Source organism: Apteryx mantelli, chromosome 5 (assembly GCF_036417845.1).
Source record: "Apteryx mantelli isolate bAptMan1 chromosome 5, bAptMan1.hap1, whole genome shotgun sequence".
Lineage (NCBI taxonomy): Eukaryota > Metazoa > Chordata > Aves > Apterygiformes > Apterygidae > Apteryx > Apteryx mantelli.
The window spans coordinates 49630742-49655709 of NC_089982.1; the positions used below are offsets into that span (position 1 = coordinate 49630742).

The 24968-nt window shown below is 35.1% G+C and overlaps 1 long non-coding RNA gene across 1 annotated transcript in view; it reads left to right on the top strand.

The window, feature by feature from the left end:
- Positions 1-6516: 6516 nt before the first annotated feature.
- The window catches only part of LOC136992192 (uncharacterized), a 98170-nt gene continuing 79718 nt past the window's right edge, over positions 6517-24968 (top strand). The window contains exon 1 of the long non-coding RNA XR_010884273.1: positions 6517-6596. This is a non-coding gene — a long non-coding RNA (uncharacterized lncRNA). The remainder of the gene's footprint in view (positions 6597-24968) is intronic.

Consider the following 24968-nt stretch of genomic DNA (forward strand, 5'->3'; position numbering starts at 1 on the left):
TTTCTATCTAATTCTATAATTGCTTAGATGACAGTTACATAGAGACTGGGCCTATATTTAACAACTCATAAATGATACAGGCAGAATCCATTTAATAAAAATAGTTTACTTGTAGAGACCAACCCAAAACCTAGCCTGTGGCCTTCTATGCCTTTTCTTTCATATGCTAAAATTAAATTATGATCAGCAGCTATGCCATTTTCCAAATCCCAAAGTGACCCTCTGAAAACAATAGATGGAACACAGGCAGTAAATATCCTTTGATAGTTACAATAGAAAGCATCTAAGAAAAGAGGGGGTTCTTCTCAGTTAGTTCTTGTGCATTAAATGTATTCACCATCCTTTTTCATTGCTTGGTGGGTGACACAAAACTCCCTTACAAAACAGGAGCAATATGATTAGCCATCATTTAGATTAATTCCTCTCCATAAATCTACCAGCCTGAGCTGCTAATATTTTCATGTAATACACTTAGCATCTGAAGGTTTGCGTTATCCAAGGTAAATCATAATGGAAGATTTGTATTATATGGTGTTCTTTCTGTTGTTACAAAATTCCATAATGTGTTAAATGTTTAGTCTAGGCAAGTTTAAATGTCTCAGGAGATGTGACCTAATCTCACTGGAAAAGACTCCTCTCCCCTCAGTGTTATGTGATATGTTATTCTCCAATCAGCCTGCATGATTCTTAGAGGTAGGATGAGGCACTACTGGCCACCAAAGCAATGGTCACAGAACATTATTAAGACAGCCTTCCTTTCATTTGTCCTATAGGATTTAGACAATTCCATCTCATAGCCATTTGTTGGCATCTCCTCTAAAACGCCTTCAGCTGGAACATGTGAACATTCATAAATTTTATGCAGGGAATAATATGCAATTGAATCATCATGAGAAGAGCCTCAATTCTTTTTCCTACACCTCCCTTCTTCCTGAAGTCCATAAAGTATTATGGCCTCTGCTACATACAGCCTATTTCATATTCTCCACTTGTATTCTTTCGCCCTGCACTAAGGGTGGAAGAAATCACAGCCTTGCTTGCTCTTTCTTCAGCCACTCCTTAGCCCGCAGAGAGATGTCAAGGTTGTAGTGTCTTCTCTTCTTTTTCTTATATATCTTATCTGTGAGAATATTTGCGGAAGATGTGTGTCATGGAAGACTGGACTGACACTCCTGTGGGTGGCTGCATTAGTGTAAGCTGCAATTGGCCTTTAGTTAAAATTTAAATGTACAATTTTATGGAATGTGCAATTAGATTTTGATCTTTTCAGTCCTTTAATATTTTTTCCTTTTCCAAATTCCCTCTAATTTGCAAAAAACTTAACCTACAACTGACCTAATCTCTTTAGTCATATCATTAAAATAGTTCAAAATCTCTGAAGAAAAGTCAAAATGCAGTGTCCATTTTACTATTGTTGAACAGTTCAAGAGCTCAACTATGATTCCATCTCCTCTGGTACTGAAGAGAATTGGTAACACTCTCTCTGACTACAGGTCAGATCAAAGTGAATTTTTTCTAATTACTGCTCAGTATTAGAGCTGACAATGGTGAAAATTAAGCTGTACAATCAGGATCAGACAGAAAAAGAACACAGAATAGTGAGCAGCTGTCAATGTATTTCTTGGTTACAGCATCCATTTTATTAAAGGCAGTGGAGAAACCAAGGAAGGTGTTTAAGGGTTCAAAAATGGGAATTACTTTCCTGATCCCTCCCACCAAGAGATTTGGCCTGTTTTACCTTCCCTTTCTACTTAGAAAAGTAGCCTAATTTTTTTTTTCAGGTTCCACTGAATCTTCTCTAAACCAACTGAGACCACTGATGGGCTCCATGCAATGATTTTCTCATGTTTGAAATGAAAGTAGAAAGATTATTCTCTACTGTGTAGGATGGAGACCATCATCACAACTCTCTTTGTCTCAGTTGAGGCTTTGCTTTAAAGATGTGCTTTCATGTATAATCAAGTGAACTGGAATCCCTCCAGGAGGAGAATTCAGCCCCAACCTACTTAAGTGCAGGGTTTAAATCCTCAGTGGAATTTGTAATGCTGTGACAGTAGCAAAACTGAACCAGAAACAGAAGTGTCACATACTGTGATATCAGCAGATACCTTCCTTTTTACAGGAAAAATATCAAATTCAATTCATTAAGACAAATGACATATTTAATTCTTCTGGAAACCGTAGTAACATAGTAAGATATGTAAATATTCAAGTAAAAGTTATAGTAAGGGTTGTGTCCAGATTCCCAGCATGAGTTCCGTTTGCATCAGATATATTTCATGTGGTTGTTTTCTTTCAAACTTCTGTTCCTACAGTGAGGGCTTAGGGGTTTGGGTTTAAAAACAAACCCTGAGATTCCTTTGTCATTAAATGACATCAGGAGCAAAGGTCCTAGGCACAAGCCTTTAGTATCTCTGGCTTAAAGTAGTTATATTTCCCTGGTGTGTGGGATAGTCTCAGCTTAGATTTTGAGAACTCTCACTGTTATCTGTCAGAGGAACAGGATAATAGAAAAGAGAAATGTAAACAAAAGGTAGAGTAAGTTTAATGGATGAAGAAGAAATACATGCAGGTTTGTATAATATCTCTTTTACAGAGTGGAATGAAAGCATCTTAGTATATGTTTGAATTTTGTCAGGAGTGAAGAAGGCACAGATTACTAGGATAATAAATAATTTTTTTTTTTTTTACTTATTTACTGTTGAATCCTGGATGGTAAAGATTGACTGCTTTTACAACATTATTTTTGATAGTGCATTTTCTAATGTTTCTTGTCAACTTATTTGAAATCTTCCAGTCTTAGGGATCATCATTATCTTCAGCAGACTGTTACACATTGTAGTACATCTCAGTGTAGGAGGCATACTTACTTTATGTTCAGCCTGTTGAATGATTAGGCCATTACCATTTGTGTAACTAGAACAGTGATTTTTATTTTACTGATCTCCTGATTTTAGTGCTTTATACCATTCCTTGATTCACCGCTTTGCTTAATTAATGATTTTTATCAGGTGTGAACTGCAGGCCTGTTACTTTACCCTAGAACTCCAAAGTTATTCACTCAAAAGGAAATTATTGCAAAGGGAAATTTCATCCAGAATTGTGGTATTTGTACAGTTTTTCTGGTATATATATGTCTATATGAAAACATGAATTCAATCTTCATTCTTTATAAGCTTAGCAACATATTTTGGATGGTACATAAACACTGAAAAATTCCAGCAGATCACATCCTCCAATCTGCCCAAAATGTTGCTTCTGTCAGTAGTTTCTCTTGCTCTTCCCTTTCTATCACCTTTCTCCTTGGTATGCTTTACTAGTTTCTTCTCTGTTTATATTTATATTTAGTCCTTTGACTTTGGAGTTCAGTCAACCCCAGTTATTTGTGAACAGTTTATTTGGGTGGCAGATTGACGGTATCATTGACACAAAGTTGTTTCCTTGTACAGCTGGTGCTGGCTAAACAGAACTTAAGTGCAGGTACAGCATCGCGGGGCCATAAATGCATTGCCCCCAAGACCAGCACAGGCGCCTCTGGGTTCTGAGAGCATGGTACAGAGACTTCCAACTACTGCAGGAATAATACTGCTCAGGTCTTGCCAAGCTCATAAAACCCAGGACCATGCTGTTTTTCCTGGACCTTGGCTGGCTGCAATACCGTTTTTGTTTGTCTTCTGTCTGTCATTCCCATTGTTTTCTAAATTTTTGTACTATTTAGGTATTTCAGTCCTCATTACTGAAATATGCTTTCCTCTCTCCTCTAATTATTTGCTGCTCTTTTTCTTATGCATTTTCTTTACATCTGAGCTTTACATCCACCCATGTTCATCTTGCATTTTTATTCCGTCAAGGTTTCTCCTATAAATCTTTCTCTTTTTTACTTTTTTGGGATGGTCTCACCAACATTTCCTCATATCAGATTTAAGCTCTTTAATGTGCTGTCTTTGTCTAATAAGATTGAAAGTGTTATGGTCAGGAAGATCTAGTCATTTATGTTTGTAAAACACGATCTGACTTCCAGAAATTTATGTGTAATAAAACATATTCTATATCTATTGCCCTGTCTCTCCTGATAAAAAGGAGTGCTGTAAAGGTAAAACAAAAACCAGATCAGGCATTCTCTGTAGATTTATGGCTGCTTCTAAAACTTACAGCATGCTTAGAAAACTCTTTCTTCTTCTCCTGCATCACATTTTATTCTTCTTTGGGTTTTTTGGCTTTATTTGGAACCTAATGTAAAATTGCATCCAGTGCAGACCAACATTTTCAAAATGAAATTGTGCCCCGCTACTTTCTGTGTGTACCCTTATTCAGCTTGGAAGTGCTTGCATTTCTATGACATACACTTTCTGCTTGTCTATGAGGATCCAAGTGGATTAAATTTACATATAAACATATGGGTTCTTGTCATACTGAATTGACTTTCCAGACTTTCCCTAATTTAGCCTTTGCTAATAACAGTGAATTAGCTCAATAGTTTCGTTGTGAGTAAAGTTCATTATTTTTATGTGATATAGTAACCTCAGATGTAAAGAATGTTTGGTGTGATGCAGCATTGTGATCATTCATTCTTCGTGAAATCCTAAAAGAAGCCGGTGTACAGACATAACACAAACCTTCCAACTGTATATCATCTGAATACATCATCTTTGCTAAGTTTCTTTGAATTTAGTTGCGTATAGTTTAATGACCTTTCATTGACTTCATTGGTGGAAATATATATAGTTGTTCATTGCTTAATTTCACACATTTGGACTTCAGCAAAATCCTGACTATCACAATGGTTACAGCAGTTATGGTAATAATGTGGCTCCAGTGTAGCAGTGAAAGGCTCCTGACCAAAGTCAGCTACTTCTGAAAACCAAAGCAATCCATTCCAGGTTGCTTGTAAAAAGCTTAAAGATGTTGTTTTGATACATGTTCTGCATATTTTATAACCAGCTGAAATTGGCAAGTTTAATAATCCATCTCCAAGGTTAGATGTGATGTCTTGATTGTTGCCTTATTGTGTATTGTTTTTGTTCATTATCTGCAGCCATCAGTGTCACACCAGTGAAATAATAAAAGGAATAACAAGATCTGAATATATTCTATTTTAATGCTACAGTATAGTTAACTGCAAAAGCATGATCAAATGAGCAAATTCGGGGTATCTGTACAGCACATAACGCTAGAAACAAGACAGATTGCCTCTGATTTGCCAGTCTGAAAATAGCTCAGCTTAGCAGGAACTGAGAGTTATTATGTGATGATTATTGTTTAGTGAACTTGTTAATTCATTTCCTAATTGACAAGTTGTTATATCCACAAAAGCTAATGCCACAATTGGCGCTCTAGTTTGCACTATTAGTAGAAACAGTGAGCACTGAGTGGGACATACAGACTATGCTGTTGTCTTACCATCACAAATAGTAGTTCGATGGCAGCAGTTATATACACTGGAGGGAAATTGGGGCAGCTTCTTTCTAATGTGAACAATGTAGGGCTCAGATTTTGATGGCTGTCCATTTGGTGCCTTTCACGGGAACGAAATAGGTTACAGAAGGAGAAAATCCCTATTAGAGGTATAACTTGTCATACATAATCACCATGTATTTTGATGTATGGAGGAAATATACTCAGAGTTCTCAAAAGGATGATACTTTTCTCTATCAGTATGGTCTCCAGAGCTTTCCCAGTGGTCCAGAGTACTTCAGAGTATAAAGTGATGTAACACACACACATTTATTACTGTTACATATATTAATATGGAAAATAATAGAAAAGGTTTATTCTTGTACTATTCTCTAAATATTCACTGCAGCTATAGCAGAACATCTTATATACTAAAATGTGATGCCAATTTGGGGCATCTCTCCTTCATGGAGCAGAAAATTCTATCACTGTATCAGTTAGGCTTATATAGCACCATTATAGAGTGAATAATCAAAGCAGATACACAGGAGTGAGATTTTTCATATGTTAGCAATTCTTTTCATTGGTGGAGCCTGACAATTTTGATAAAAAACAGAGATAGAGAGATAGAGAGAAAGAGAGAGAGAGAGGAAAGAAACCTTTTCACATTTAAAATAGCCTCAGGATTTCTATCCCCACTAAACAACAAAATGAGTTCTATATTTAGATTTTTTCCTTAAGTTCTTTTCAACACTTTACTTGCCAGATTTGTTCCATTTTAAGATGTTCAGAGCTATCCTGAACTAGTAACTATTGAGGGCTTACATTCCACTAGCGGGAAAAAGCAAAATACTAATTAGAGATGACTAAATGGCAAAATTTGTTATTTAGCCACTGGTAGTGGGTATTTTCAGTGGGTCAAGAAATTGTACTAAAACATGCGTAGAGTATGAAGTAATGTCTATCCAACCTTACTGTTCCTTTTGGTGTTTACCTCTGATCCTAAGGATAATGAGCTGGAGATCCAAGTTTTCTGTTCCTTTGTCATTGCAGATACTCTGTGTCACAGCGCAGGCTCTAGGAAGCATGCTCCTTCCATGGAATTGTTCCTTTCTGTCATGACTGAGCTGCTGAGTATGCAGACTTCTGCAGATGACTAAGGAAGCTGATGGATCAGATTTATTTTTGCTCACCCATCAGAAGTGAGTAGCTGATGATTTTTAAGTGTTGTTGATGAATGGAAGAATTCCCTTGCACTTCCTGTTAAGTCAGGCCATGGGCCTTGTTATGGAGATTTTCATTTGCAATTTTAGGAAAAAATATTTCCTTCATTTTGTGTAATAGAGTTGGCCTTAATGATACATCTATTGATTAGCAGTTGTGAGGTTTGTGGAGAGGCAATGACTTGGAAAATCTAGATTATCTCTAGCTTAATCTGTGTCATTTATATTTTAAGTAAGCCATAATCAGATAAGGATATTCAAAAAGATCTTGTGCGCCAGGGTTCCTAAGTATCGAGGCCTACACACACACACACACACACACACACACACAATGTGGTGGTGGCTTTGACGCAGCTTCTGGGGTGCTCTCCTCTTCCCGATTAGAGCAGCTCAGCCACGCCTGCCTGGTTGTTGCTTCTCTTTTTCTTGCAGTGGGTGGTGAGAGAGGAAAAGGACTACGGTGGCCATGTCAGGTCACTGCTAACTCACTATTCTCCTCGAACTACTCTTCTCTACTTAGTGTGGACGAGTAGAATTGCCCAGTGTAGCATGATTAATACCTTACAAGCCAGAATTACTCCAGTTCCTTCACGTCCAGTATCATCCCATGCAACCACCAAGCGTATCATCCTGAATCCCCCATATCACTCCAGCACCTCAATTTCTAATTCCACTGCATCAACCCCCTCAAGCCCAGCATCATTCCATTTGCTTCCACTTTCCAACTGCTATATTCCAGTCTCAGTGTAAACTCTGTCATTTTATATTGTTATTTATTTGATTATTTTTTGCAGGTCTAGGAGAAGATTTTTTTCATTCAAATATCATTGACCAAGGTGCAAATTTTTGATACAGCCGTCTATGAAAATGTTAGCATCCTTGTTACAGTTGTGTTATTGCACAGTGTGATAGGAAGTTCCTCCCAGAATATGAACAGTTGAAAGCTAGCATCAGAATGGAGCACTGCTGAAAAGGAATGCTTTTCAGCAGTTCATAGTTGTCTAATGCAAAGGTTAGGAGACAAGGAAATTGTGAAATTGTGTTTTGCTGATACCCAGGAAGAAAACGGGCCATTTAAAAAAAAAGGGAGGGAACATGAAAAAAGCAGCTTTGGTTGTAAAAAGAATTGGATCAGCTAAAATAAGACTCCGTCAGGTTTTTAAAAAATTGTCTGACTACTGCTCAGTAGATTAATAGCTACCTGACAATACATTTTTGATATTCCACAGTTTGAGGAGCGTGAATGCAGCTTACAGTTAGGCTACACAAAAGTAGCTTATTTTGACTGGTAGAGAAGTCACAGCTAAACATAACAAACATTAAACTTGTATGATATCTGTGTTAAGTTATTACCATGCTTGTTGATTTATAGTTTGTTTAGGTATTTTATCTATATTTGGTGCCCAAGAGTATAAATTGCACATCCTACATCTCATTTTGGCAATACCAGCAATAAAGAGGAACACCTTTACCTGAATTCCTGTGATAAGAAATTTGTTTTGAGTTGGAGCCTGTAACTTTATCAGGGCCTGTAATGACTATAATGCTGTCATTCTGCAGTTGCTTCCCTGAAGCCACCAACTACTTGCTGATTTGAAACATAAAACCTTAATATCCTAAATCTTCAGTGAGGTACCCCTATGATTTTCGGAAGAAAGAGGAACCATATAAATATGGGATTATTACCCCCAGGTAGGACTTAGGATATGGCATTTTCAGCTTGAAGGAAGATCAAACAATAGCCCATTACAATGACCCTGGTCCCCTCAGTCAGCTGACCTGTACATCATTGGGTGCCCAGGGGTGATGGAGTTCCTATCATGCAGTTTTGTCTTTGCTACATTTTAAGCAATACCAGGGATCTCAAGATATGCAAACTATAATATTGTTTGCACAGTGAACATGTGAACTGTCTCCCTTCAGCTATCCACTTGCTATTGAATTAATTGTGGTTTTAGGTTTATTAATTGTATCACTAGGCATAAGGAATAACAATCTAACCACAAAACTTAAGTAATACAAAAAACCGCACACCATTCAATACATTACAATTTAACAAAAAAGGCCCATCTGTGCCACCTTTCATTTTATACATACATAATTTTTCTGCAGTTTTCTTCAGAGATTCAATAAGCAAGACATATTTATGCCAGCAAGGCCAAGGTTTGGGCCTAAAGAACCACTGAACTCAAAATAACAGAATAAAATAGGTATATTCACATACAGAGTTGAAATCAACTGAAAAAAAGCATGCCATGCTTATCAAAGAACAGGTTTGCTGCTTAAAACATAAAAGGAAAAATAGACTATTATTGCATTATAATTGCTATACCTTTTAGCAGGAAAAAAGATTTTTTTCTTGCATGCTGTCTCCTATTATGCGGATTTCAAATTTTTCTTATCTGTTCTTAATATTAGTATACTTAATTTAGTGGTAGCATAGACTATGATGTATTTTAAGTAAACCCTTGTGGAATTACATTGAATGATCACAGTAAATTTAACATTTCATTGGAAAATTCTGATCAAAGAAAAAAATATGATATTAATTATAAATTGCCATGTGAAATGTTCATATGCATATTTACAAATGTGAGAACATTTCTTATTGGAACATTTGTTATCAACTATAAGTTGTTTTTCATGGGAGTGAGATGACCTTGAGGAAATACAATCACATGCTGATTTCCGAAGCTATTCATATTTTGTTTTCATAACTTTACCTATTTGTAACTGCCATGAATCCAAAGAAGTGGGACTTGTCATAGATGATCTGTCTTTCAGTGGAACTTGAGAATGTCATAACCATCCAATTCAATACCAGTTTCAGGTATTGGTTCTAAATGCTTGGTACTTTTACCTCTTTTGGTTTAAGTTCATAAACCATAAGCTCATGTGTAATTTAAATCAGTCTTTTCTGGAAGTTCATAAATATGTATATAATGCAAAGGATAGATCAGAATTCACTCCCAAGATGCTGTTCGGGCTAAGTGGAATCTCCTTAGGAACCGCTTCAAAGATCAATTCCTCTTGTCCATAAAAAATAAGTTTAAATTGTCTTCTATGAGCCTGCTGTTAGCAATTGTACTGTTACATTATGTATGATTCTTTGACTGCTCATTGCTTCAACAAACTGCACAGTGCTCCATTAGTGATTTTCAATTTCATGCTAAGCTTTGCAATTTATTAGTGTTATTTAGGCTAATGTACTATTATTTTGCATATTTTATATCATATTTCATTTGCTATTCATATGACCTAACAGTTAAGTATTGGGGATCAATAAAGTCTCTAAATGTTTGCATATTCATGTCAGTAAAAAGAGGGAAATCATGCAGGTAGCCCAAGACATACTGGATTAGGACCAAGTTAAAAATTTTCAGGCATTTTCACAGCTTCCCCTCCATTTTGTCTGCAGATTTGACTGCTGGTTTCCAGACAATGAAATAATGGCCAGATGCACTTATTCATGAAAATAACTTGCTTTAGTAATGATCACCTAACTGTAGATACTTGGACCATGTTAATGTACGTTATTTGCCAGTATGTTATCTCTGTGTATCCAGATAGCCAGATTAAATTCAAGTTAAATACCAACTGCTCCCAAGAAGCAGATGGAGTTCCACGTTTATTTTGGTTTTGATTTTTTCTTTCTCAAATCTGTGCTCTGTTTCAGAAAGAGAAATATTAAGTATTAATCTGAGAAAATGTAATCCTTCTCCCTTAGAAGGTTGTATAAACTTAAATTGTTGTGTTAATCACTATAGAAGTTGTTATAGTGCTAGAAAAGCACAAAAAAAATCAACTATCCCCTGTTTAAATTTTTAAATGAATTGACCTCATACCTTTTGGGGTTTCTTTCCTTAAAATACTGAGGTTTAGAAAGTGGAAGTGCTAGGAAAAGGGACTTTTGAAAATATTAATAAAGCGGTCTGAAGTGTTTATAGAAAATATGTACATAAACATGCTTGTGTCAGAATTATTAAAATATTAATAAAAGCAAGGAACATAATGTTAAGCATCTTATTAGTTCATTGCAATTAGGGAGTAGGACTGAAATTTTGAATGACCCCAAGGTTGTGGATCAAGGGACTAGTGATTGCTCAGTAAAGGCTGTGGTAGCATTAACATTTTAAAACACAGAACCTTTATACTCATATTATCTTTTCAAACATTTGTCTTTCATATAAAGTTTAGCATGTGTAGTTTTTCAACATAGAACCAAAGATTAAGAAATTTTGTAAAAGGCAAGATAGGTATTAGTTGGTAAGCACTAGAAAACCTCACAAGGTTATTCCAATCCTACATTCCATGATTTAGAGATTACATATCAACTGCTAAAAATTCTATAGAACATTTTTATTCATATTCAAAAATAAAGCCCCAGCTTCAACAAGAAACTGCAATTGCCCATAATTTGGTCATCAGCATAACCTTCAGTTAGTCTGAAGGTCCCAGATTTGCAGGATCCAGATTTAATTGCCTTCTGGAATCCCCTGGTTCTTGAATTCTGACTGGGGGATCTGGGGTCCTTCGTGTCCCCAGCTATGAGCAGTCAACACAGCCAGACTGCCCCAGAAGCAAGAGCTGGAAAATCATAAGCATCAAATGAATCTTCATGTAACTGGAAGGAAATAATGCCTTTTCCTGATGGTTCAGTTAGCAAGTTAACCAAAAACGGCATATATCCACAAAATATTTCTGTTCTGGCATCTCATCATATTCAAATTAAATTGCATTTAATTGGCAAATCCCAGGTCAGCTTTTCTCTGGAGGTGTGTGTTTGTGTGTAAACACACACATATACGTATCTGCACACACACAAGCACACAGAGTTATAGATCTATAATCCCAGTATTTTCAAAGCACTAATTTCAAACTATATGTTGATTAGTGGTTAATTTATGGTTATTTTCTTAGCAAACTTTCCAGCTTCAGACTTTTCCCATACTTGTTTATAGGGATCCAACAGGCATATGAAGACATCAGTAGTAAAATCTCTGACTGCTTTCCTTTCTTCCCTGTCTTTTGGCTCTAGACAACTGCTCAAAGCTTCCTGGCATGCCAATAATTACTTTCTCCATCAGTGCATTGAGACGATAGAGCTCCCTCCTAAATTCCCCTCTCTGACATAGGCAGCCCTTGTTTTCCCCATCTGGATTTGCAGTGATTCCTCATAGATACCCAGCCAGGTGTTTAACTCTATTCTTCCCAGAGCTAGTGTATGGAGAGTAGGGATGTGAAGAAATGTCCAGCTAATCTAGCTATTTCTGTAGTATCTCCAAGTGCCAAAACTCAGTCAAGATATGTAATCAACTTGAGAATAATCAGAGCAAAAGATTCCTTCATGAGGGCAGTTTTTCCATGGCATTGTCTTAACTGTAGGTAGACTGAAGATGGCAGAACAGTTTAATTTAAAGACAAAGTTCCTATATACAAAAGGGAGTTTAAATACTTTCCCAAGATCCAGGAATGGCTCTATCAACAAAAGCTGTGGCTTTGTGAAACTACATAAAGGGTTATAACTGATACAGCTATCACAATACTTGTTTTTGCAGTAGATTCTCAGTCTAGACAGAACATAGTTAAACTTACTTAAATATTTGGAGATTTGCAGTGATTTGTAGTGATTAAACATTTGCTTTAAAGGATTATTTTCTTTTTGCTTTTTCTTATGTTGAAAAATATACAGGTATGTATAACAGTGGGTCAAGTAGATACAGACTGTTAGGTTTGAAAAAGTAATGCAGGCGTCTGTGCTGAGAGATAAATGGTTGTGGTTCACAGCACTAACAATCTCTGCTGATGCAGCTGGTAGAGATTGTAAACCCCATGATGAAAATATCTCCATATCCATATTATGATGCTCTAAAGCACTGCAGGCACAGATGGCAGAACTTGTAAGTTCTCTCAGAAACATAGTTATGGTTCACAACATTTTTAGAATCTTCTGAAAGAGCAAGTATAGCTTGTTAGCCCTGAGGAGAAGTTGATGGCACTTACAAAGTATGCCAGTTCAGGTGGCAGACCTCATAGACGTTGGGAGAAAAAATAACTCTGATTCACAATGCCTGTCAGAGAAGTGATAGCATTTGCAAGCTCTGATGACGCAGTCGGCAAAGCAGAATTTTGGCATGCTTTTTTCTGGATGGTAACTGAAAAAAAATCCATGCAGTAAACTGCCTTATATTTCTGGTTAGCTGTCTCAGTTAGATAGAAGACTGAATCAGTCTTCCCAGAACTTCACCTGTCAATGCTAGGGAGTCTCATTAGTTCTTCTTGTACCTTTAACAACACATTCAATACAAAACCATACAAAAATGCTTCATTATATTATGCAAAATAGCAAGTTACATAAGATGTAAATGAAAGAGCAGTGCCCTGTAATTAAGTGTTCTAATCTAAATACCTTGTTTAGAGAGAAATGCATGGATATTCGAGTATCTTTGGGAAAAAAATGTCCGTATCAGAGACCATTCAGTTTTTCGAGAATTCATTCAGAAGACTTCTATTGACTTCAGTGGGAATTGAATAGGATCTGTAATGAGATGACCTAGGAATTTAAGAACCTTTAATTTTTCTTCCACATAGCCATGTCATCTTTGAGAATAACAGTTCTATAATCAGTTCTTTTTAATGTTGAGGTAATATTTTGATGTGAATAGGTATTTAAAACTGTAGTGAGGAAGGTAAGTAATCGAGTCACCACTAATTGTTGGTGTGTTGCGCAAGTTCAGAAGACTGCGGAAGACAGAAATGAGTAAAAATCATTGGAAAAGCAGGGAAAAGCCTCTGAGAAATGTAGTATTGCTCTGCCAACCAAACTTTACTACATTAGTATTACCCAAGAGCGGATGCCTACTAGTTGGAAGCACTGAGGCAAGAACTGTTGTATGTGATGTGAGAAACAGTGATTTTGATAATTTGGAGTTCTTGAGTACCTAGAGAGATGTGAAAATTAAGTAGCTGTGACTTAACAAGTGTGAGACTGCTTTTTGCCATGCTAAAATAAATATTATGTATATTTTAATAAGACTATTTGTAATACGTACATAAAATATTTTATGAGTTCCTGTCGTTATTTAAAATACACATAACTGCTCCTATGGACAGGCATTGTTGAGCATTGCCCTTCACATAATTGGGTCACACAAGTAGATATTATGGACATTTTTTCTGATTAAAGACAGTTTGAAAATAATAAAACCACCTTCAACCTTTTTAAAAGGATAAATAAGGAAAATGGTTGCCTGACAAATCTGGGAAAATAATTATTTATTCTTCAAAAATAAAAATATATATATTCTCCAGGGGAAAAAAAATTAAAGTGGGGAAAATTTGGCTAATGCCAAAGGTAATAGTGAGGAAAAAGAAATCATTTAACTGTTCAAAATGGATGAATTCCTGAGCTTCAAATATTATCCTCTTGTCAGGTAAATATGAAAATTTTGAAAGACAAATGTGAAAAATTTACTAGCATGTAGAAACCGATTTTTTCAAAGCTCTAGGAAATGTTACTTTCTATCATAAATAGAAATGCCATTTTTCTATTTTCTCAACACTGACCTAACCTTCATTATTTTTGTATAGTTTACATGCTATTAGAAAAAGATTATATAAGTTAGGATGTATTTCATCATTCCATCTTCAGTTTCACTGACTTAGCTACAATAATTTAAGTGATAAGGTGACAGAATGCTTGACTGATATGGCCTTTTATATTTACATTCTGGGGATAAAATTCTGCTTTCACAGCTATAGATGTGTAGGTCTTCACTTGGTCTTCATTTGCCTATGTCATAATATAAGACAACTGAATAACTTCCCTTCCCTTTCTTCTGATAGAAGTCTATTTTTAGAGTACATGCAAATCTAAAAGCCATGCCTTTCTGGGCATGACTGAAAAATACTCAGAGCACCAGTACTGAATTTTTGCATAACACATCGAACAAAAAACAAGTTTGAGGTAGTGTTCTTAGTCCTCCTCTGTGTGACTATAAAACTCAAATGCAGCACAGAACATATTGAAACTGGGGAGGAATTAACTAGATGCATAAGAGAGTTTAATCTTCTTTGATGTGTTATCTAATAACATGTAACATGAATGAACTGATAGCAGACTAAATGCACTACTAGTATTTAAATACACTGTCCTATGCACATGCTACAGTTTTTGCAGTCAGATAAATACGGTTTTCAATCATTTTGTGTAAGTTACTTTTATGCTTTAATTTCTACTCTTCATGTAAAATGTCTTCATATATTGTTTTCATATAAATGTGTAATATTATTAAGAGCTCGAGAAAAATAAAAATCTGGTTTAATTCCCCTCTCCCCAGTAAAATATCTTCGCATATTGTTTTCATATGAATGTGCCATTTTATTAAGGGCCAAGGCAAAAAAAAAATCTACTATTATTTCCCAAGGCAATGTTCAGGATTTCATGCAAATTTTAGTTGAGATACTACATAATACTTCTAGAGTATAGCTCAAATACTAATTAATATATTTCTGCAAAAGTCATGTGAGCTTATTGAGTAAATATTTTTTCTTTTTCTCATATGTGTAGAAATTGAGGTCTGGCAAGGTTAAACGGCAAGTGTAATGCATAGCTAAAACATTTAAGTCAAATTGTTGCAATGTATTTCCCAGCATTTCTTTGATGCTCCAGAGGAAATGTTTGTAAATGGAAATGCCTCTTGTTACTGAGTCCTCTTGCTATGATAGTCACTACTCTCAACTCTAAGATATTTCCAGGGGAAAAGATTAATTAGGTTTCAATTATGCCACAGAAAAATGTACTTTACATACTCACAATCTGAAAAGCATTGTGGTGTTTCTTTAATGTGTTTAAAAATTCAAAAATATTTTTAAAAGCCACTTAAAAAGTCAAGCCAAACTCAGGCTAATGGAACATGGTGTTGTCCTTGAAAGTGATGTATTCTCTATTCTTCCAGGCCTTACTGTATGACATTACATAGATATTGTAACTGAATTTTCTGTGAATGATTACTGAAATTTTTCAAGTAGATAAATCAGATCTGTTGGTAGACATAGAGGATTGTTTCTGCATCTTTGCAGGGCTTTTAAAAATAAACTTCCAAAGAATTAGATAAGCACCCTCAGGTTTTTTTGGTTCTATATATAAAAGTTCTTGTTTGTCTCAACATTTTACTGGTGACTTGCATTTTCTCAAAAACATCTGCTATGTGAGTGTTTGTTTTAGACAGGAAAAAAGTCTGAGTGCTAGGGATTTCAAGTATATATTATGTTGTCTAATACAATATTATTTATAACAATATAATGACATTAAAACAAAGATACACAAAGAAAAAATTGTTATTTCTGTGGTGGGGTTTCAGCTTAAAAGTATAAGATATTGTTCTGGAAAAATAAAAGACAATGTTTAGAGATTAGTTTTAAATACCTTCTCTTAAGTTTCCTCTTGAGTAAAACCACATGCGAAACATGAGAAACCAGAAAATCTTTAAAGATTAGTTTAGAGAAAACATGAAAATTTCACTTGAGTAATGAAGCACTGTGATTACATTTCCGTGGAATTTTATTATATTTATCATTGAAGAATACACTCAGCGTTTACAATGATTGAGAGTCTATATTTCAACCTGGTCTTTTCTAAACTTGTGCACCAGGCTTGCTTGTACTGTGTATAAAGCATCCCAAAAACCTGACCATTCCCAACAAACAAGTCATTATTTATCTGTTCTTGTTGTGGCTTGAACCTTTTCTCCTTCAATAATTTTGTGACTGTATTATTCACCTTCCTTCAAGGGCTTGCATCAAGCTTTTCCTGTTCAGCCGATCTGCCTGACATTACTGGAATCTTAAATTATTGTTCAAGTGACAGTGCTGAAGTTCAAAACCGTTCAGTCTCTTACAGAGGTCAACACACTGGTATGTAAAACCAGTGCATAGACATTGAGTGTTTTTGATTTGTTTTAAGCAGGTCTCTAATCCTGCAGATAATGAGTGTGCATTTGTCACAGAAATTTGTTTCAAGACTAGATCACAAGATGCTAGATAAGAATTTTGTTCTGTCATAAGAATAGAAAGACATTAATTATGCCTTTATTAAATCATAAGCCTGTTTACTTTAATATCAGCAGTGAATGTCTGGTTCATTTCCAAGTAGTCCAAAATTGTAGACAGAGAAACTTTAATGATTAGTGGAAACAATACATTCTTTTTTTAAAAAAAAGACTGTGTTAAATTATGTTATCCATAACCTCATCCCAAAAGGGGATGAGCAGTCACAAGGCTAACTGAAACAAGAGCTTTATGAAGACTATCTAAGTTCTTAAAACAGTGAGGTACATTAAAACTTCTGGAAAGAATATACTGCAGAGTGCTCTGTGAAAAATATTTTATCAGTGTCAGGACTGAACATTTATTACAGCTCCTCCAACTTTATGAAAATATGAAAAATTCATTTTCATATTTCATGAAAATGCCCCCCTCTCTCCTGTCTTCTCCCCCACTGCCCAAATCCAGCTAAGACTGATGCTAACAGTACTGGGCAACTACAGGACTATTTGTTTTTATTACAACAGTTTGGAAATTTCCTGTTAATTACTAGGAGAGCTCACCTTTGTATTTTTGTTAAAATCTGTGAAACTTACCCCAACAGGAAATATAGTTGACCTTTTCTGCCCCTATCACCCTAAAGTGTACAGTATATCACTGTCAAAATGCCCTCCAAATGACAAATACACAAGTTGCATAGTAGCTCGTGCACTCTTCTAGCTGCTGGAAGGTTTTCTGGATATTCCATAGAACTTTAGCATGTATGAGTCCCATATGCTTTCTCATAATGTTAAAGTGATAAAAAATTGCTGGAATACAGTTTTCACAGGATTGCTGCATTCACTCCTGTTCATCAAACTCAACATTGCTGGTCTACATGTACCAGCAGGGTTTCCACATGTACTTCCTCCTGGAAAAGACAGGAATGGAGAATCAATTATACCTTTTGGAAACTGGAGAGAGAGAGAACAAAGTAACACAACCTTTTGTCTTAAAGCAGTTGTGTCTATACTTAACTATTTCCTCTCCCTGCCAAATGATCAGTTCCATTTTCTTAACATCAAGGCTACTTAAGGCACTTGTATGAACGAGCCAGCAAAATTTGTTTGCATTTATATATTAAGAATAACACCTGACAACAGGATAGGATGTATTGTGAAAGCAGTATGAATCTGTTCATATACAGTTATATATTTATTATTCATTACTGCAAGGAATTTTAAAAAATAGATTATAGCTTGTAAATTTAAATAAATATATATGTAGAACCTTAAAATAACTTTATTCTTGTTTTGGCCAGAAAACATTCAAGAAAATTGCTTTGTAGCATCTGTTCTATATTCCCATTGTATGAAGGCCAGAAGAAGGGGCCATGTCTCTACAATTTAGATTTCATACCAAAGTTTTGGGAATCTGAGGAGTGCATTGGAATTGAGCCCAAAGAACAGTATATATTTTTTGGAAACTGGACAGCTGAGAAGCTACAGATAAAAGGAAGATGTTCTTCCATATCTTAAATATGATCTGCTGTTTGGATATTGAAAACGAAAGAGAAGGAAAGAGAATTTTGGTTGATCAGCTTAAGTTATTGTTACAATATTTTTAATATTTCGTTCAGCTCAACAGAATCCTCTCCTATTGCAAAAGGCCTTCCTCAAAGCCAAACGTTATAAAAATTCTGGTGTTCAGAAAAGGAGAGGTGTTCAGTCCATCTGCTTTAGGTATCTAATTTAAGGTGTATGTATAAGTTAGTCTCAGTAAGCTCTCTATGTAGTTATTGGAGAGAGGTAGGCTCCTCTAGTTTACTCCAGCCCTCATACGCTAAGCTGTGCTGTGGCACAGGCTGTCTCTTTCCACTCACTGTACGGAGAGCTTGGCTCCTGATTTAGAAACCTAAAGTTAAATGCATAAATTAGAGGGTGTGAATACCAAAAAGAGTACTTTGTAATTTAGTTCATATTCATGTTGTATATGTATATGTTTTAGCCTTTTACTTATGCTTGACATAAAGGTAACTGGCAATTTAGAGTTCACTTTGTCATTAATGTTTTGTGCATAGAAAAAGAAATGTTATTATAGGACACTTTTCAAATACTAGATACTTTAAATATGGTGTCCTTCTACGGTGCTAACAAAATAAGAAGCAAACCAAAAATCACTGAGCTACAGTTGATATTAAATAACATAGAAGGAAATATATGTATTTTTAAAGGATCTAGTAGAGTTAAGAGGAATTTGTTTGAGAGATTGCTTTACCCAGCAAGTTATCTTGTTCCAAAGCATACTGGCAAATTGTGCTGAACCATCTGATAAGATAATTTTCATTAAAATGCTTCAGGTGTAAGATCTTCACCTTTTTCTAGGGAAGATTTTTGACAAAAGTGTTGTATTACAGTCCCAGTTGATTTTTATTTGCCTAGAGCTATTTCATAGATTATTTTGCTATTGAAAGTATTTTTAAAGGGTCTTAAAAAATACATTTTAAACTCAGAGCTTGTGCTTCCGTCCCTCAGTTACCCTAGAAGTATGACATCAGAAACATGGCATTGATAAATTACTGATGGCATGCTGATTATGGAAATGGTCATCAACTGCTCATCAGTCACAATTTATTTCAAATTAGTGTCCACAGTTAGTAGCATGAATTGAAGTTTTATTAAAAGATCTTTGGTATAGCACAGCTCTTCCTAGAAAACTTCTTCCTAAAAGCAATACAGCCTTGTTGTGCATCATCTGCTGTTCATGAATGGAAGCATTCAAAGACCATGTGGCCTCAGGCAGTCCAAAGTAGTTAGAAGAACACTGGGCTACCACATACTCATAGGAAAGCTCGACTGGCAAAACACGTTAAATTAAGAACCAGCAAATGTGCCAAATACAAAATCTCTCTCTAGACACAGAGAATCTCTTTTTATTTTTTTTCTATCGAATTGGCAATAAATGACAGTGTATGAATCTAATATGCTATTAAATTGCAAGTAAATTGTTGCTGAATCATGACATAATAGTCTTTTATATCTTTAAAACAATCTCTGAAACATGAAATAATTTGTACATTTTTGCAAGGACAATGTAGTGTTTCATTATTTCTTTCCAACACATTTAATAATTGTAATTTTAGGTAAGTGAAGCCCAAGTAAATGACTCCCAGTGGTATTATTGCTTACTATTTTTCTAATTTTTAGTTCCTTGCTATTTGCAAAGGATTATCTACATATGAAGCTATGAATAAATACCCCATGTAAAGATTTTCTTTTCAGTAAAGGGGATGGAGAAGGGAGGCGTAAGGCTTCATTTTTTTCTCATTTATCCCTAAGTAACACTTGAATTCAGCTGGTCTGGACACTCTCCAGCTGATCTTCAGGATTAGCTTTGGAAAAAAACTTTTTTTTATTTTAAGGAAGAAGCGGCCAACTCACTTTAATTGGTATCAAAATTCCTTTTACTTTAGCAGTTAAGTATTAATAAAATGCATATAAGTTGCCATTTTTCAAAATGGCATTTTTGTTGTTATTAATACATTGCAATCGTTGGTGACCAGAAAACCTACAAGAGATCATGTTACTACTCTGCTAGGAACTTTTCCAGCTGCAGCGAGACATGATAACTTCCTTATATACTTACCATCAAAATGGATAAGGCAGACAACAGATGGGCAAAAGAAAGAACTAATTAGGAGAAGCATACATATTATTGAATCGAGGTGTAAATAAATTTAAAACTTGCCCTAAGAAGTCCATTGGCAGAACTATGAACAGTTAATAATTTTCCTGAATGTTGGTCCTATTCACAAAGCATTTCCCAATCAGTGTAAACCACTTCCATATGCTTTGTGTTTATTATAAATAAAAAATTATTTGAACAATTTATTTAAAATTTCCTTAATAATATCAGCTACTTAGAAATTATTAAAAATAAAGATTTTTTCTTTTTCTTTATTACAAATAAAGAAAAAATAAAATCAAGCATACACAATTTTCTTAGAGCAACAGCAATAAAAAATTGCCTATCCTCTTTTCCCCAAAACATTTTGGTATTTTGTTTTGAGTAATGAATTTTTGTTTCATACATAGCTTTAATTTTGGTCTGTACAGCTATGCTAGGGAAATATGGGAACTATGATTTCCTTATTTAAATGTATTTATCTGCAAAATTCCCTGAATAAATACAGTATAAATATTTTGTTTGGAAATCTTTTGCGGATGTTGCTCTTTTCTCCCAAGCTCTATTTAACCTTTGTCTTTGGCTAGAGGGTTGGCACATATGAGTAAATCAATAGGAAAAGGTAGATTCTGTTCTTCATGCATGCTCTCACCCTATTTTGAACTCTGCTTTGGCTCCATGGCTAACATGTTGTCTGAAAGTGGGGAAAAAAGCCAGCCAAACAGTTCATTATAGGGTTCAGCAATGTAAACAGTCATAAGCTATCTGGATCATTATATTGGCAGGGAAAACCTATAATTATCCAAAATTATATGTATTCAATTTCAAGTTTTGCCTCTTTGGAGGTATCTAAGAACATGAGAAATATCTGAAAACATCTGAGAACACATCTTTTACCAGGGAGTGAAAGCCACTTCTGTGGAAAGTAATTTCTGATTCTGTTTTTTTTGTTTTGTTTTGTTTGAAACTTAGTTATGGATCTCATTTTTTATGGAGAAGCCTAAACTATCAATACATTTAGGGAAAAAAAAATCAGCTGTTGCATAAAGAGTCCCTCGCAAAAGTTGGACCTAGGGAAGATGAAAGTGATGCCAAATGGAAAGGAAAATGCTTTAAGAATTAAATAAAATCCCTATTCATTTCAAGGTCCAATTGGACTTTTACTATCCTTTAATAACGAGGTTCTTATTGGTCTCTAAAAACGATTCCTTTTGCTTCCAGTTTGTTAAAAATTGTGAACCCTCCTTCTGGATGAAGAACTGATCATTGAACTATGCATCTATTATCTTCAAATTGGATTACTGAAACTCACTGTATCAGAAGCTTAGTTCTATATCTCTTAGTATTTAGTGTATAGACACTAACAGAGACATGAAGTATTTGAGTACTTTATCCATTACATCTTACATCTTCTACTGGCTTTCAGTAAGCTTGTGATGCCTTCTTGGGGCTTTGACATTCAAAGCAATCTTCAAAGCACTTAAGGGATTAATTCTTAGCTAAATTATGAGAATGAATTTTGATGTACATAACCCCATTCTAGTTGCTTTCCTTTACAAGCAGACAGATTATTAAATCCAAAGTGAGAATAAATGGTTCACAATCAAGGGAATCTGCCTATAGAAAGAGCAAAAATCTGGATAACAGCTTATGCATCTAGAGCTTTAGTACCATCTTCTTTGAAAAGACATTTTCACAATTGTGATATTATGACAGCTGTCTCCACTTAATAAATCCCTACCAAAAAAAAAAATAAATAAAATAAGAAAAATAAGAAATTCTGGCAGAAATTCTGGATGCTCTTTGCAATCTATGAGAGACTTGGCTGTCACTATTCATTTCATGTAGAAGGAACTCAAATATTTCATTGAGGGTAGCTCTCTTTTAAAGAGATGACTGACCGATTTCATCATTAATATAGTATCAGTCAAAATAAATATTGACTGAGGCTTAAATTACAGCCTATTATTCTTCCACAGAGGGGAAAATGTTAATTGGATATTGTGAAGAGCGTGTTCTTTACAAAGTAAGCAATAATAGTATTTTCCGAAAACAAAACATATAGCCATATATAATCATACCATTGCATGCATCCCTTTTGCTTGTGCTTATGCCTTTCTCAAGTTTTTCTAATAGTGTATTATTAATTATTACTGGTATTAGAAAAGAAAGAAGAAGAAAGAAAGAAAGAAAGAAAAAGAAAGAAGTCCTTCACCACAGAAGGAAAAAATAAAAATTTGGCTACTGGCATAGTGCTCCTGGCTTCATAAGCATAGCTAGCAAAATAAATGATCAACTAGCAATCTTCTTGTAAATATGATTAATTTGACTCAAAAATAGAATTTCATGAGAGAAGAATCCAGAAGAATAGGTGACTTATGAGAAACATTTTACCTTAATATTCTGTGCTGTTCATCTCCTGGACCAGTATTGCACAGCCTTTACTTAGTCAACCCCTGTCCTCTGGCATTGTGTGGCCAGGTGTGCTTATATTGTAGGATAGTTATGTGGTGAATGTGCATTTTGTCACATAACAAAAAATGAGATGTAAGGTTGTTTTTGGTGAAAATAAATATTAAGCAGTGAAAAACAGCAACTTCTATAAGTATTTTTCTAACATGTGGCTCTCTGCCCATGGTTAGAAGACCTCAGGAGGGAGGATGGCAAATAACAGGCTGTGGAGTAGACTGATTGTTCTGGCACTGCAAATCGAGCTTGCAGACGATAGAATGGGAGCTCCTGCCCTCGGGAGTTTGTTCCAGTATTTTGGGTAAATCAAAGAGGTGAACTGAGTGAAAAATTGATATTTTTGATAATTAAATGTACCTATATAAGTCTTGCTAGAGACCTTTTGTTGACCTGAATGAAATGTGAATCAGGTCTTGAACACTGAACTTCGCCTCGAAGTCTATTAGTGGTTTCCTGCATTCTGGTCAGTCCCATCAAGCCACTCAGAAAGCAGGCAACCGCACTTTATTAGTACTTTCATTCTGATATTCTGACCAGACCCAGGAAGACCTTTTTTCAGATATACAGTCTAGAGGTAATGTACATAGATGATTCAAGAAAAGACTGTGTATGGGATCTTCAGGCATAACATCATTGTTATATAAAGAAAAAAAAGTGTTCCTAGTCTTGCAAAGCAAGTGTACAAAAGCACTGGAAATTGAGGGAAACCCTGAGATTATAGTCTTCTTTGATAGCCTCTATATTAGTGTTTTCATTTAGATCAGGAGTGTGTTTTTGATTTCCTGATCAATCCCACCTACTGTTCACATTCTGTAGCTATTCTGAATGCCTGAACTGGATTAAAAGTAAGCTACAAAATGCACCACAGTGCACCCATAGCAGAGTTCCAACTGTACTAGACATTCAGTCCATGGGACCAGTCAACAGACCTGAGAACTGCCCCTTCCATGAAATGCCTAATGTGGACATCAGGACCTGAACTCCAGCAGTTTCAGTTTGCAGTTCTTCTACTGGGCTGCTTTAATTGCTGATTATACACATGGCCTTTGACAACAGCTGAAGCCCCCTTAATGCCCCCTTAATACATACAGTAATAGATTTCTTTGGCTGCTGTGTAGCGTCTCCTACTTCAACAAGCACAACTTTTACTTCCCTGAATCGAGTTTCTGCCATGTGGCTTTCATCCATCATCCAGTCCAAAACAAATATCAGAAAAGATGTCCAGAAAAGAAAAGTGGGTCAAGTAACATACTGAATGTTCAATGTGGGTATGAAGCATAATGTTCCCTATGCAAGATAAAGAGTAGTTTTGTAAAATGGGGCAAAACTTGGGTAAAATTCTTCATCCCATTTGCTATAAGCCTAAAGCATGCATTTTAAAGTAGAATTTCTTTTTTCTTGTTTAATCCAGATGAATTAATCAGTAGTGTAGTTCTGCTGCCATGTGTGAATCCTGAAACTATCACATAAGTGAATCAGCTCTGCAATCTAATAATGACTGATTAGTTTTCACAATGTGAGTGAAAATGTTCCATTGACTTTGGAGCCTTTGCAATGTCACTCATATTGTTCCTCTGCCAATCTAAATAGAAGAATTGAAGCAATGTAAGAAATGAAATAAAAAAAAAATAGCTAAAGTGTTGAACACGTACTCAGAAATCCAAAAAGCAGGGTATACTAGTTATAGTATATACTATATGTCATGGCAATTACCAGCAGCAATACGAGATTAGATATATTTAAATGTTATGTTAATTATGTTAATTATGTTAAATGATAACCATTTATTATTATTACATCTATTTAAATATTTTTATTTTACACAGATTTACTGGTTTTGCTTTTCTCATGCAGCTTCCATAACATCTAAAACCAGTGATCCACTAAATAAATACTACGTAGCTAGAGATACAAATGGATTTAGGAATATTATAAAGGCCAATAAATTTTGATATTTGACAGAGAATTCTATTTGGTAATAAAGTAAATAATTTATGCAATTGTAAAGGACGCCCAATATGCCTATATTCAACTCCATGAGAAAATTTTCAAATGTTACTGAAACAGCACATCATGTGTGTAAAAAAAGGGAACATCCATTAGAAATCATTACTTGTTCCATAGCTATTCTCAGGTTCTTGCATGGTTTTTACAGTTGGTACAACCATCTGAGTG